This window comes from Diplotaxodon limnothrissa, linkage group LG13 (assembly GCF_057381915.1).
Source record: "Diplotaxodon limnothrissa isolate DT_005_m linkage group LG13, D_limnothrissa_male_GT1.1, whole genome shotgun sequence".
Taxonomy (NCBI): Eukaryota; Metazoa; Chordata; class Actinopteri; order Cichliformes; family Cichlidae; genus Diplotaxodon; species Diplotaxodon limnothrissa.
This window is the reverse complement of record NC_140608.1, coordinates 7277681-7293239: the sequence shown is the minus strand read 5'-3', so window position 1 is coordinate 7293239 and position 15559 is coordinate 7277681. Positions and strand designations below refer to the sequence as shown.

At 40.7% G+C, this 15559-nt stretch overlaps 1 protein-coding gene across 2 annotated transcripts in view; it reads right to left on the bottom strand.

The window, feature by feature from the left end:
• The window catches only part of LOC146619778 (equilibrative nucleoside transporter 1-like), a 38533-nt gene extending 22974 nt beyond the window's left edge, over positions 1-15559 (bottom strand). Inside the window, exon 1 of one of the 2 annotated variants that reach the window (XM_085369720.1) lies at positions 15427-15559. The gene's annotated coding sequence lies outside the window, so the exon portion shown is untranslated. Of the gene's footprint in view, positions 1-4187; positions 4704-15426 lie in introns of those variants that run through there. The other variant, XM_085369721.1, reaches the window with a different exon arrangement.

Below are 15559 nucleotides of genomic sequence, written 5' to 3'. Positions count from 1 at the left end.
GCTGAGCTCACCGAGGCAGCAGAGCAGAACAAAGACTACAAGCCGGCTGCTCCAGAGTTGGAGTTCATAAGCACTCACACAAGAGGCACATGGATATACAGCTGTTATTTTCACAATTTAGTTAGCAAATATAATGTTTGCAAAGTAAAACTTCGGTGTTTATTTGTGATTAATTGAAATCTGCACCTGACATCTTCATGTCTTTGACTGTAATATTTAACATAGAGAGGGAGAGAAAGGGCGAGAGCAGGATGAAGACGGCAAAGAGACGGAGCAAAAATAAACAGGTAAGACAGGACGTGTAGTAAAATTCACTAAAAATTATAAAGCTGTGTTGTCCCGTTATCGATTGTGGATCCCCCACTTGCTCTTATAAATTATTATAAGGTTATATTTTTGCCATTTTTTAATTTCTAGTTGAGTGCGGAGGATAGAGAGAGGACAAAGGAGAAAGAAGGAGGCAGCAGATGGTGAAGTTAGCTGGAAAAACAATACTTGGGTTTCACAAAGTAGTTTTTCATTTATTTCATGGATGCTTTGTGTGCTTTCCAGCAGCACACTTAAAAAATGCCAGTGGATATTCTAAACAACGCATATTAATATGAATGGTAGTTTATTCAGGATTCATACCACTCTAAACATGGCTCAAACAGGATGACTGCCACTACACTGACGAAGAGACTTCAGATCTATTCTCTAGTCATAAAATTGGGATATACGACGATACTTCTTTCCTGACTGAGCCTTTGCCTCGGGTTTGATAACTAAAGCCTCCACCCTAAAATGGCTGGATTAGACTGAGATCTCCGACTATTCACTCGGCTTATTCTTAAACACTACAATAGGTCATCCAACCAATTAGGTTGCTTTTGAAGGTAACATGGTAAAGCGACTCCAACTGAATTGAAGTTTGCAAATGTGAAAAGGGCTGATGACATTTGCAAACGGCATATTTTTTTTAATTAATTAGAAGGCACTGTATGGATAACGTTATGATTGGGAGCTGAAACCCTCTAGAAGTTTGAACTAGAATCGCCCTGGGTTCAAGTATGACACACAAACTGAGGCACACACAGAAATTTCTGTTTGCTCCACAGCTCAGACTGAGGACACCCAGGAATACTTTATAGCTACGTTGTAGTATGTTGACTTTTACAGTCTTGATTTCAATTTCACGCAGTCTCTCCTCCAGTTTGTGTCATGGACAGTTTCACTATCTTGATTCTGTCTAAAGAGAACAACAAACTGAACGACTGAAAAAAAAGGAGGAAGACATGGGTGAAGCAAAAAATTCCATTTAAAAAAAAAAAAGGGCCAGAAAAAATTTTCAAGATGTTTGAGCTCATTTTTGAACAAAGAAGAGAGAATAAGAGAGGAGTTCTGGGTTGAATAAGGTTTACAGCTCAGTTTCTCAAAGCTTAAAGTGTGAAGCTGCGTTATTGACCATCACTTTATTGGCAGACTACATAAGGAAGTGGTTTACTCTGGTTGCCAATTCTCGTAGAGAGCGAGCAACCACTCACCCTGACTTTTATGCAAGTTAAGAGCAATGAACAGCAAAAAACTGCAACACTTTCATTTGAGATACAAGTTATATGCTGTCAAAGTATATATGTTGCTACAGTGATGTGCAAAGATCTTGAGCCACCCCTCATTTCTTTACATTGCGCTATCAAGGAGCTAGAAATGTGTCATTCATTTAGTCCAGTCCTGTACTTGACCGTTTTCAGACCAACCTGTTTTTGTGTGTGTGTGTCAAAAGAATTATTCAAGCATAAAAAAGGCACCTAATTAGAGGTGTGTCTACACATATGACAAAACCTAGTTTAAACTATGTGTCTAGTCACTTTGTTACACATTTCAATAAATCCAATGCATCCATTTCTCATGTTTCTATTCCTAATAGGATAAAGAACTGAATAAAGATTTGAGGGATGGTACAAGACTTTTACATGTACTTTATCTCTTAACGTATTTTAGGTTCACATGCTCATACATGTTCTTGCACACCCTCCTGCCTCACTGCAAACTAAGTACAGTAAACAGTAACACAATATCTTCACACTGCTTTCCAATTTTCACTGGGCCATGCATCAGTATAGCAACCACCTGCCCTGGCAGCAAATTTATGCTGCATAAAAGTTCAGTTTTTCATCACCTCAAAGCTGCTATTTGGTGTCAACGTCACAGTCAGTGGACATCACCAAACGCCGTGCCTGTACAGGCCTTTTATTCAGTCAGTGATAAAAAAAAATAAATAAATACAAACAATGACTGTGACAGCTCATATTCAAGGAATATCCTGAGACGTTGGCAAATACCTTAATCTCATCACGTATACAAAAAAGGGATTTGAGTTGTCACGTTCACAGCAAGCAGACCTGCACAACAACCCAATACACAATGAAAGCAGATCAATGAAGGTAATTCAACAAACCTCTAACATCACTGGAGCTGGGAGTGGAAATACAATTGAAACACAATATCTGGCTTATTACTCATAACTCCATCTATTTATAAGAAGTGAAAAACAACAGGAAGCACTCTCTACTGCAATCTTTATTTAGAAACAAACTACTACCTACTGCAACCATGCTGTCTAGGTTTTTCCCCTTTTTAGATTTTACCTACAAAAGCAATCCAGTGACTTACATAGATTGCTGTCTCAAACTGGGAATAATTATTTGCATGGGCAAATAAGAGCAGGAATCAATAACACAGGGAGATAAGGGAGACTTCAGTGAGGTACTGAGAGTATCAGGATTATAAATCCTTAGGATTTACAAAGAAATCCAATTCACACCAGAAGAAAGGGTGTTAAAAGGTCTCCAGATCTGTTGTCTTCACTGTGACCTGCTGTCTTTACACTCATTTTCCTTTCCCGCCACTCTAGCGGGAGCAGGAACAAAGCCTTTCTCCAGCTGCCCGTCTTTTCAGTTGGTTCAGGTGGTTTGGATGAATAGCAGACTGGCAACAGCAGCTCCATGACTGCACTACAGTCGGCACAGTTGAGTTGAAATACAAGGCAGTGAGTCAGTTTAGCCTAATCATTTCCTTCACATTAGCCAAAAATGATTTATGCTATATTCTGTAACCAAGAAGACTGGTTAAAGCTCAGGAAACAGGTGAAAACTTAACTCCCACTCTTACTAGTCACCCTGTGGTGGTCACAGCACCATCAGCTGTTCACTGGGGGGGGAAGTTGCCATTCTGGCGCACTCTTCTCTCTGTTCAGGGGTCACAGAGTCACAAATAGACACAGATTCATGTGACCTGAAGCCAGGCCAGGAAAGACACTCAGTAAGGGAGAGAGCCTGCAACAGAACTACCCCCTATAAATCATCTAAGCATCACAAAACCACAAGAGAAAGAACCCCACAGGATGCCCACTCCCCTGTTCCAACCACACTTATGGTTTCAGATTACAACTGGCACGCTTAAGCGGTGAATGCATTCATTTCACCTGCTCATCAATTCATTTCATTAGCTCCTGTGTGATACCATCACGCACGTTGAAGAGCCCATTACAGCTGCCAACACACACACACACACACACACACACACACACACCCAACCACGTGTCCAACGACTGATCACAAGGTTATCTAAAAATGTAGCACTGCTATATGCAATTCTTTCATTCGACAAGAGTTTCATTAGAGTCTTTTGTTTTTTAATCACAAAATTCGGGAAGAAGCTGCAGCAGTGGTTTAGATGTGTCACTCTCGTGCTGAGAGAAACAAAAACCGGCGAAATGCGAAGCGCAGGAATGAAAAAATGCGTTAAGAAACAGCGTTTTTTAGCACCACAATGTTTCCATTAGTCAGCCCTCTTCTCTAGCCGGACCGTCTGTGTCTAATTGCCGGGATAGAGCGCGAAAACGTGGCGCTAAATTTAATTTAAATCAACAAAGGACACACGCGGCCACGGAGTAACGAAAGCCCCGGTCAGTCTGCCTGTTTTTCTACCTCTTTAGATTATTTTAGGTATAAAAACGAACCACGGCCTCGTAACTTTAACATAACAGCACAAATCAGCATCCGATACAACAGCAACGTTATTTTTACGCTTAATCTGAAGGCGGTTTCAAACTACCGCGCATTTATGTGGCGATCCTTGATGATAAAGGTAAAATAAGCGTCTGTGAGTACAGACTAGCGCTCATTGACTGCAGTGTGATGTCTTACCTTACCGGAGTTGGTGGAGTTTCTTGTCCCCATCCACTCGTCTACTCAAATGAACAGACAGACACGCCTTCGTGGCATGATCATCACCCAATCATTTATCGCAAGTTTAGAACAACAAAAGGCGCACAGGGGACGAAAATAAGCCTGTTATTGGGTGGTAGCCCGCCAGGGTATAAAAACAAATATCTAAAATTAATAAATGAGCCCAAACACAACACGAAAGGATCCTTTTGTCACAGTCTGTGAGTTTTGCTCCGAGCCTTTAAGTTTTCTGCATTGTTTTTAATTTGTAGTTCAGGCTTATTCGTTTCAGACAGTGTTTCATCGAGCTTTTTCGTTTCAGCACTATCCGCAGGGGCGGATCTAGAAGGGTGGCACGGGGTGGCACCCCATGCCACGTTTTTTGTGTGATTTCAAATCCGTTTTGTTAATACAGTATGTCAGTGAAAAATAACTGACATAACTAAGGTTATTTTTTTCCTATTTTTTTGTTAAACACTTCCCATTTACACTTACTACAATGATTTGACATGCTCAACTACAACTACTAGATACAACCTTGCAGCTCAAGATTATTAATATATAACATAATAAACAAACAAACTGCTGTGTAGTAGAAGGCTGTTATATTAGCTTTTCCTCAATAAGCATATTTTGACACTAGTCAGGTGTACTTTTTTCATAAACAATGAATAAAAAAATTACTCATAAGAAAGTGTTTCTACACTGTAATTCTATTTAAAAGGAAAAAACGGAAAGAATACAATTTATGGAAACACACTATAAAATGTTATGGCTCGGCAAGTCAACTGCACTTTCAAAATCATCCCTGAATGGCACGCCGTGAAGCCTAACCAGTGACGAGGCGGAGGAAGCTTGAGTATTCGATGTGGGACGACAATAAAATGTCATCTGCCACCCAAGACTTTCTGGATGTGTAATGCCAATGTCTGTGACTGTTTTTGAAACATCTCTGATGAGTAATCATATCACTACTGATGTGACCAGCACAACCATAAATGTGGCAATTATATCACTCTAAAGAAGCAGCTTGTGGTACAAATGAAACCAAGTAATGCAAAAGTACTTGCCACAGCACAGCATGGTTTTTCTTTGTTTTTGCTACAAGAATTCAGAACTTCAAAATAACAACGAAAAAAACAAAGTAAGCAAAAATACCACCAACTAAATATATTCTATAACAAAGCAACCACCTTTTGCTTTAATAATAATAATAATAATAATAATGGATACTTTATTGATCCCCATGGGGAAATTACTTGTTTTTCTCTGCATTTGACCCATTCACTCAGTGAAGCAGTGGGCAGCCCACTAAGCAGGCGCCTGGGGAGCAGTGTGTAGGGACGGTACCTTGCTCAGGGGTACCTCAGGGTAGCCGTTAAGTGGATTCGAACCGCCGACCTTCCGATCATGGGGCGACCACTTTACCTACTGAGCTATCCCTGCCCCTTTTAATAATAATAATTTGATAACACCTTTGCACAGTCAGCGTCATAAGCAAGTCTTGAGGGAGTTTCCACATTTGCTGAGCAAGAAGCACGAAACAAAGTTTCTGCAAGGCACCATTACATAGATTGGAAGTGATGCAAACAGAGATAAATCCATGTTTGAGTGATGTTTCAACTTTGGTCATGAAAACCCATCAGCTGCGATTCTCCCATAGAGGAAGAAAAGGAATTTAATGTGTCTTCTACTTGAAGCCTGAGAAGCAATGATTCAGAATTCAATCACAAAGTTCGACAATCCTAATGAATGTATTCTTTGATCCTATTCTCTGATGTAGACAGAAATCAGTACATAAGGCAAAAACAGAGTTTGTACAGTTATAATTTTTGAAAGAGTTTGAAAGTCAATATTTGGTATGAGCACTGCCATTCTCTTAGACAAGCTTTCTAGTAATTTCTTAAAGTAGTCTTCGGGAATACTTCTCCAGGCTTCTTGAAAGACAATTAAAGCTTTTCTTTGAATGCTGGCTGCTTTTTGCTCCGTTTTCTATCAAGATGATCCCACACTGCTTCAGTAATGTCAAGTTTTGAGCTCTGCCAATCCATGACATGACATGCAGAAAAATAAACCTGTTGCCAAAAAAGACATTTTTCAGATGGTATCAGTGGTTTAAAATCAAACCCTTCTTTCTGCATTCCCAGCTCCATCAGTTTTGACAAGATCCCCAACACAACAGGCTGAAATGCAGCCCCACACCATGACAGAGCCTCCATCATATTTTACAGATGCTATAAACACTCATTGTTGCACCTCTCCTCACCTCCTCCAGGTGAGGAAAGGTGAGGTCAGTTCCTTGATCATTAATATGCAAATATTCATGACTACTGATCAACAACCACTGATCTTTTGGGATTTCCTTACCTGGATGATTGAGCTTGCATCAAAATGGTTTTCTCAAATGTTTTAAGGATAGATGTTACTGAGAAATATCTAGTTTTAGCTAATATAGCTCCTTGGGAATCACCTTGTTGGGGCAACCACTTTTTAAAATCAGATTTTGCCATGTGCCATGAGTTCGGCACATTTTATGCTTGAGTGATTCATAGGTCTGTGTTAAGTGGTTTAACAAACAAAACAACATTCTGGTCAGATACAAAGACTGGACTGACAGTGAGTAAAAAAGCAGCCAATATCCAAAGACAAAGATCTTCAGAGAGCCTGGATAACTATTGCCCAAGACCCCTTCAGAAAATTACAAGAAAAGTCTGGCTCCTTGGAAACAAAATAAAGAAATAAGAGGTATCTCAAGAGTTTTGCACAGTACTGTATTTCCAAAGCAGCACAATACAAATAGTTACCAGTAATTAATTCGGTGTTAAATATGGAGGGAGTTGTTTTAATTAAAAATGTACAATCAATTATTTACCATGCATTACTATTATTCACACTAACCTACAGTATTTTCGAATGCAAAGACATTAGGCACAGGAATTTTCCCTGAAGGCCAAAGCTGACTAAGTTTAACAGTCTGAGGCATATAGAGAAGGACAAATCACCCACAGACAAGATTAGAAAGCCTATTTAGTATTCCTAAAGAGCTGTATTTGTGTAAAACAAAAAAAATGCCGAAAACATTTTTTTCCCTTGTACTAGAAGAACTGAGTCCAGTTTTTGTCGTGATCAAAAGCTGGAAACAGATGGAATCGGTTATTGCTGTTGTGCAACACTTTGGCCTGCTGTATCTCTAAATAAAATACAAACATCTTACAGAATCTTTTAGAGTACAGCTTGTCTCAAGAGTGTGCAAAAAGAGACACCAGCATATAATTTCATCATAAAACGTGGGCCGTTGTTTGTGGACATTTTTGTGTCGAGTCTGGATACACTTAACCCTGTTTACTCATATAGTTGTGGTAGGTACACAGTCATCCACACCCTGTCTCCCCTCCGTCTAAAAAAAGCTTGCGGCGGTTTCGGACAGAAACCATCTGTGACGGAGAACAAGTCTGTCTGCTTCCCTGCAAACCCAAACCCAGTGAACGACGAGCTGAGCAAAGAGGACTGAGGGTCCACTGTCTCTCTCTCTCTCTCTGCTGGTGTGAAGACACAAAACTGCACAGCATTTCCATCACTGGCCTTTCAAATGTATTTTTGTAACTATATATGTCTGTGGCTTGTTTATTGGCTTGTGTAGCCAAAGAGGAAAGTCGGTTAGCAGCTTGTCAGTGCTGTAAGGCACAAACTTAACTGGGTTTTTCCATGAAGAGGACTGAGACTGCCAGGGAGAAGGAAAATAAAAGAAAGGAAAAAAAGAGAATATGGGTTCTATGAGAGACTTCTTTCATGAGGCAATGTTGAGCATGAACGCAGAGATATCTGACGGGTAATGTGGGAAAGATAAATGCAGGTGACGACCAGAAAATTGGGGCAGAGAAAACAGCAGCAACTGTAACCCAACGGGTGTGCGTGTTTGTGGTCTTTGGCGAAAACTGACTCCTTTGGAGCGCCTGTGTGACATCTGGCAGAGGCGGTTTTAGCCTGCACAAGCTGAACATGCAGCCAAAGCAACCTTTCATATTGTCAATGAGAGCCTGAAAAAACAATCAATGGCCTTCTTCTTTTTGTTGTGTCGCTGTCAGATGAAATGCTTAACCCCTTCGCTTCCCGCTGACCCACGAACAGCTTCCTTGTTTTGCCATTTTTAGAACAAAAGTTAAGCAAATAAACATCACACGTCTAATTCGAGAACATCTTGTGAAGTTTGTGGCATAAGAGGTGCACGCAGAGAGAGGAGGAGGGCATGACGTGAATAGGCTGGAAGTGGCTTTCTGACCACATACTGAGATTTAAGAAGACAGTGGTAAAGAAAGGAATCCCAACGGATGGCCTCTAAACCCCCGAATGGCTTAGGAAGCAGGGTGAAGTAAGCTCTCTACTGGAGGATGAGGATTTTAAGACCTGGCTCCATTTTTAGGGTTTAAAACTTGGACTGAAGTGATAAAGACAAACAAACAAAGAAAAACTCCTCACAAAGATATGTGAGAGTGGAATCCCTGTTTTCATTACCTCAGAAGCCCCTTCAAACTCCCAACTGAGTGCGAGTCGTTGCAAGGGTCACGCGGTACTATGAAATCCCTGTCACAATGGACCATCAGCAAATCTGCTACTGCACAGACAAGGAATTCCCCTCAATCTGGAGGTGCGTTGAGGGACAGGATTTTGAAACAGTCCATTATGGGATTTACATCCAAATCCAGAAAATTTAAAACTGGCATTAGTCCCAAATTGTGCAACTTGAAGAGTTGCTGCTCACATTCTTCTGTGTGACCATGAAATAAAACAGAAACCATCAGACTTTAATTTGCTGAATTCCCTTAAATCACTTCTTCATATATCACTAACTTGGTATGTATAAGTGTTGATAAAAGCTTATCTAAGCGTATCTGAAAAATGAATCGCTCCTGCACATAAAAATGATCTTTTCCATCAATCACTGAGCTCATTTTTCATTTCAGGATGGACAAACAGGTGTGCACATTTATACGAAACTGAAGACAGAGAACAGAAGTTATTTATGTCAGTTTGAGCAGGTTTTAACCTTCCACTGAATGCTGTTAAAATGTATGAATTACATGATGTTAAAACAAAGAAATGCTTCATTTTACAAGGTGTGTTTGTTCTGTACACAGAAATTTTGAGTCCATCCATGTGCAATGAACACACACGGAGAAGGCAGCGGGGAGAAGTCGGGGGGTTAGGTGCCTTACTTAAGAGCACTTGACACGTAGATCTTCTGAGATAGCGGGAACCCACCCACAAATTTCTCACACCACTCTCAGTCACAGTTGCCCTCAAAAAAACAGTTGCGAACAGTTGCGAGTCTGTTCTGCACATGCGGAGGCGGAGGCTGTGCGAGTGTGCATTCTTGTCATTTCTACATTTCTATTATCCTTAAAATTAATTTGTGTTGTAGCAGATTTGTTCTGACGACAGGACAGAGACCAGTTCTCTGGAAAGAGCTGCTGTTATCCCAGGAAATAAAGTGGTACTAAAAAAAGCCCAGAAATATGGAAACTGGAACCAACAAACAATTAATTGCTTTATTCCACAGTTCATAACAAATGGCAAGTGCTTCTCAGGCATAAAAGGTCAACATTTAATACATTGAAATGCACTGCAAACATTTCAATCTAGGGTTTTAATCCCAATGTGGTGTAAGGAAGGTGTCAGCAACCTGCAGCTCTGAACCCAGATTCTTAACGTGGCTTTATCTGATTTCATCCTTAAGACTGCTGGCTTACAGGCATGGTTAATATGCAGCTGGAGTTAATTCTAAATTAACTGAAGAAATCCTTCATTTTACAAGGGGTTGGGGGTCTAGGTGCCTTACTTGAGAGAAATTGGCCCTTTATTTTAGACTCTTAACCAGTCTGCTGTAGGGCTAACACACCATTGAGTCTCACACCTACATCCAATTTAGAATCACCACTTAACCTAACATCTAACATCCATATCACTGGACTTCTGTAGGAAGCCAGAGTAAGATGCAAACTCTGCAGGGTCCAGGACCTTCTTGCAATGAAGCAGCAGGGCTAACCAGTGCACCACCATGCAGCCCCTAAGCACAAACCAACATTCAAGAATATTAAACAGGAACTAAAATCTCAAAGCATCACGAGTCCCAGGTACCAAGACTTCAAGCCATGAGTTACATTCACGTATCATCATCATCGTTCAGATGAGAATTGCAGAAAGATAGAAAGGTATAATCGGTGACCAACCGAACACAAAGCAAGAACTGTGTGACACACAAACCAACCTAAAAAAACATCCACGTTTTCCCTCACTCATTCTAGAACTGAATCCATCCAAGCACTATCATAAAAAGCCTTCCCACAAAGCTCTATATTGGCTAATAAGAAGCACTAAAAACATGCTCTGTGCATCCCTGATTAAAGCTCCTCCAGCAAGTCTCCTCTGTCCTTCTGATGCAATCTAGGAACTGATTGCATTCAACATGACACACTGAAATTGCTTTACGTGTCACAGGCAAGAAGACAGAGGGAACGAGGAGGCACAAATTAGAGATGACGAAAGCGCTCTGCCTCTATGTCAAAACAATGCAAACAGTGTCTGAATATCTATCTATCTATCTATCTATCTATCTATCTATCTATCTAAGGTCAGTCAATTGTAAGTGAGCTAAAAGTGTGTTTTCATGTAGAGAAAAGCAGAAACTGCACAGAAAAAACCCCACTTAAAAACATAAAATCCCTGTTTTTATGTGGGCACTAGCTAACTCAATCTGTGATGTCACAACATGTGTTTTTCATAACTGCTTAACAAGGTTAGTGTCTTTGAAATTGTTGAATCCAAAGTCTCCATGCCCAGTTTTACTATGAACTAACCGCACAGACATTCACCGCGACACACACAACAAATATTAAACTGCAGTAAATGTGAGAAATCTCGCGATTCTGCACATGATCTGAACTGCAGCTGAAGTCCATGACTGCATGCGTGTAAACGTATACGTGTTTGCATGCAGCCGCCTGTGTTTTCTTTGAGTATCTACTTACATAACATCATCTGTGAAAACAGCTCAGGAAATCTGAATTCCCCACTGACAGACAGCTGTTACAAGACTTTAGGTCCGGAGTACATTTGGCTATCAGATCATGACCATCTATAGATCTACTCTTCTCCTTGATGTTGTTTGCCACTCTTCTTAATGCCATCAGTTTTCGCCCAGGCCCTGCTTTACATCTTATCAGGAGCTTACAGCCATCCTGTTGGTCTGTCCCCATAAGGGAAAATAATCAAGCAGAGGTAACCAGATGCAAAGGCTTTATTTTTTTAACATTTTGGAGGTCTGTTTTCTGTGGTGTGGTTGCCCATTTGAAACCCAGTACTCAATTGTTCTTGATTTCCCAGTCTTATTTAACCTTGACTGTTTTCATCTCCCTCCACTTCACACACAGGCCATCTGTTGAAACCATAATGGAAACAAAGGCACACTTGAGGCTGTAATTGCTTAAGAAATGTGTTTAGTGAAATTATATTTTCACAGTGGCACAGCACATAATTTCAGACTGTCAGAGTCAGGTGATGAGGCTCTCTACAGTCACTTTAAAAAAAAAATTGCAGTTCTTCAGTTTCACCCTGGATTTCAAAGGATTAGTAATGGAGTCAGATATTTATTTAAACTATGGAAATTTTCTGCATAGTTTATCCAGAACATTAACAATGAATTGCAGTTCATGTTCTGCATGAAAATACAGAGTTTTTTCTGTGCTTGGTCTTAGGAATTCATATAAAAATGTTGTTTTCACTCGCTGGGCCCATGTCCTCATTTTCGGTTTGTCAGCGTCTTAGTAGGTAAAGGTGAATGGCTTGGACATGAATTGAGCTGCGGTTTGGGGAAAGCCTCAAAGGGGAATGGCTCCCGGGCCTGGCAGATCCCCATGTGCCAAAGAGAATTGAAGAAGTTAAAGAATTGAAAAGGGGAGGGAGGGTGGGGCACGTAAATGAGAATGAACAGCTTGTAGAACTGGGGGAACTTATATAGATGAGAACTGGAAGGAGGGTGTTGGAGGCAGCTGCTAAAGTTCATTTTTAATTGTCAAAAAAGTAAAATTAAAATTGCTGGTTACAATAATACCAAAAACCAAACTGACCTCAGTTTGCTCAACTAAACTCAACAAACTTCTGTGTTTGTGTAAAATATGCCTTATTCGACTTCTGAAAACAAACCTGAGATTATTTACTGATGAAACTTAATCAGACCACATTCCTGGGTATTTTCTGCAGAAATACGCTCAGGTTATTTGTAATCTCAGACTTCTTTATTTTTAGTGACTGTAGAAGCCCTCTCAGTTTAGTTCAGACACCCTCCTTTTGTCCCTTTTGTTTCTATAGTACCGGTAAGTTAATCATAATATCCATCATGGAAGTCTGTATACATACTAACAGCTTTGTGAAGTTGTAGTTACATGTTAACCAGTACTTAACTAGTGATACACTGTTATCAATGCAGATGTTTAAAATAACTAGCTGACTGCAGTTTCACTTTTTCTGTTTCTTGCTTTTGTTTTTGTTGGTATTTACTTTGTGATAATGAACTAAATAAACCTTCTTTAGATGAGCACAACTAATTGTTTAAAGTCTTTCAGCACTTAATCATGCTTATTTTGAACATTTCACAAAGACAAAACTGCCCTAAAACATTTCAACAAACAACTGCTCTTGCTAATGGTAAAACAACACTGCAGAAAGCAGTGTCACCTGAGTATGTTAGCACACAAACTAGCACTACTTACAGTAGACTGTAAGTGAGATGCACAAGGTCAGCAACAATACTGAGGTTTTGGGTGTTTAAATGATCCACGGGTTCAAAGTGCGCAAAGAAAATATGCCCCACACCCTTACACTACAGGCACTAGCCTGAACCTTTGTTACATGCCAAGATGGATCCATACTTTCATGTTGCTTACACTAAATTCTGACTCAGCCGAATGTCGCAGCAGAAACTGGGACTCATTAGATCAACATCCTATTGTCTAATTTGTCTAATCTGTTTCAGAGATGCTCTTCTGCAGATCAGCAGCTTCTACAATACTCAGACCAACAACCATGCTACATTCACAGTCACTTAAATCCCCATTCTTGCTCATTCAGCAGATCATCTTGACCATGTCTACATGCCTAAATGCATTAAGTTGAACAAGTGTCCCTAACAAAATGACCATAAAGTGTACATTAAACAATAAGTAGACATCTGAAGCGGTTTGTGCCACCAAAGATGAAGAAAGGTTTGGAGGTAACCAAAGACACTGGGATCCTCCTCTGGGCCATGTCAAAGCAGGACAGGATTTCCTTTCCTTTGCATTTATTTCAACTGTTGTTTTCATGAAACTGTGAAGGACATTTCCTTCTATTTCACCAGTTAAATACATAAACAGATTGGTTTGTCTCTACAAAATAAAGTCAGTTGTGTTTAAGACCTTGATTCAGTTTTGGTTAGTCCACTGCATCATGTTACCCTGCTGCACACTCACACTACATGCTGTTCCACCCCCGTCTGATTTTCAGATTGGACTTTCTAATTATAGCTGCATAATTGTCTCAGGGCATAACGTCCTGGTAGGAGATCAAAAAGAGAGAGCTGCAGAAAAGGACAGTAAACTGGGCTCAGTTAATAAGGTGCTGAAGGCCGGTTACAGAGCTAGTAGGGAGTTCAGCATCTTGCTCAAACTCACAATGATCCTCGGCTTCTGCAATCTGTAATCTAATCACTTCTATCTATGTGCCTCTGTTACAAGAACAAGAGAAAACAATCAGGATGTCACATAGTTTTATTGTTTTCCTAATGAATAGGAAACTTACGGTAACAGATTTTGCAAACAAAGGCCCATTAACTAGTAAAGTGCTACTCACTGGGGTGTTGCTAAAGTGGGGACGTGGGGTGGGGGTGGTTTCTTTTCCCCCTGGAATTTGATTGACATCCCCTCCCAGTTTCCCCCAGAATTGTTTTATCAAATCAGTGCAAGTGGGAAAAACTACAGGAGGGACGAGGAGGTCTGGATCCAGTGATCGGGTTCACTGCTTAAAGTACCACTCCCTAAACTCCATTACATTTCAGATGTCAGCCTAAAACTCTGTTCTACAACTGAGCAGAACAAAACATGCTTACAGTTGCAACCAGACTGCACTTTGTTGAATCTTGGCTGCTATGTTCTTATAGGTCAGCTGCATCTCCGAATGCATGGCTAAATTATGGAAACCGGTAATGTTTTTAAACCTCCGAAGGAGGAGGAGCAGGAATAGCTGACACCCGATGATGTTTTAGTGATGTTTATGGTTTTGTATGGTTTGGGGTTTTTAATAATCAGCATATAGGAAATGTAGTTCTCCTTTAATTGGCAAGTCTATAAAATAACTGAACATTAGGAGCGGCATGAGTTCACAAAGCTCTGCGGTCATCTTGCCTTTATCTTTTGTCAAGTTCAAATCCAAATATTTTCAGTTTCAGTGAGATAAGACTGAGAACAAATCAATTCTTCTAATGATCAACTACATTTTTGATGACTGTTTTCGAACTGAGAACATCAGCTCCAGTGAGGATGTAACCTGCTCCTCTTTACATGCACAGCTGTGTTCACTGCAGGAGAAAACCAACAGACCATATTATCACTGAGAGAATAGCAGCTTTCTCAAAGCCACAGGAGCGCTGATATGCAAGCAGCTTTAAAGGTGCAACACACTCCACCAACATTATAGCAAGCACACAGAGGACAGGGAGAGAGAGAGTCTGAAATGGTGTGTGAGCACTGAAAACACCAGCCAAATGTTCACATGATACAGTAGTGTTTTTAGATCAGTGGGGTCTATTCTCGGAGCTCTTTCATGTTATCTCCTGCTGCATAGAGTGTGTGTGTGAGTATTTGAAAGGAGGGATCTCCATTCTCACACTGCCACCTGCTGTGGCACCTCAACTCAAACCGTGCACAAGTCTCAACCTCTGGCCTGCACCAACGTTGAGTCCAAACGAGTCATCTTTCAACTTCCTCTGCAGCTATCACAACAAAAACGCGGGGTTTGTGTGGACTGTTCTACAGCTATTCCGCCTCACATCAAAATTCGAGTACAGCTCTCTGCCCTCAGTCACGCGTCATCTGGCGCACTTTCAGCACCATGCGCAGCATTTGACCTTGTCACCGGTTCTGCTGGAGTTTCACCAGCTCGTCCCAAACAGACAGGAACACAGACTTACCTAATGCAACCAGCCTGCGATAACCTCACATTCGAGCAGCACGGAGCTTTGTGGGGAACAGCGTTGACGCGTTCATTCGTCTGTTTTCTCTCGTCTCATTCAGCCGCGAAATTAGACCCTGTTCGTGCAGCTG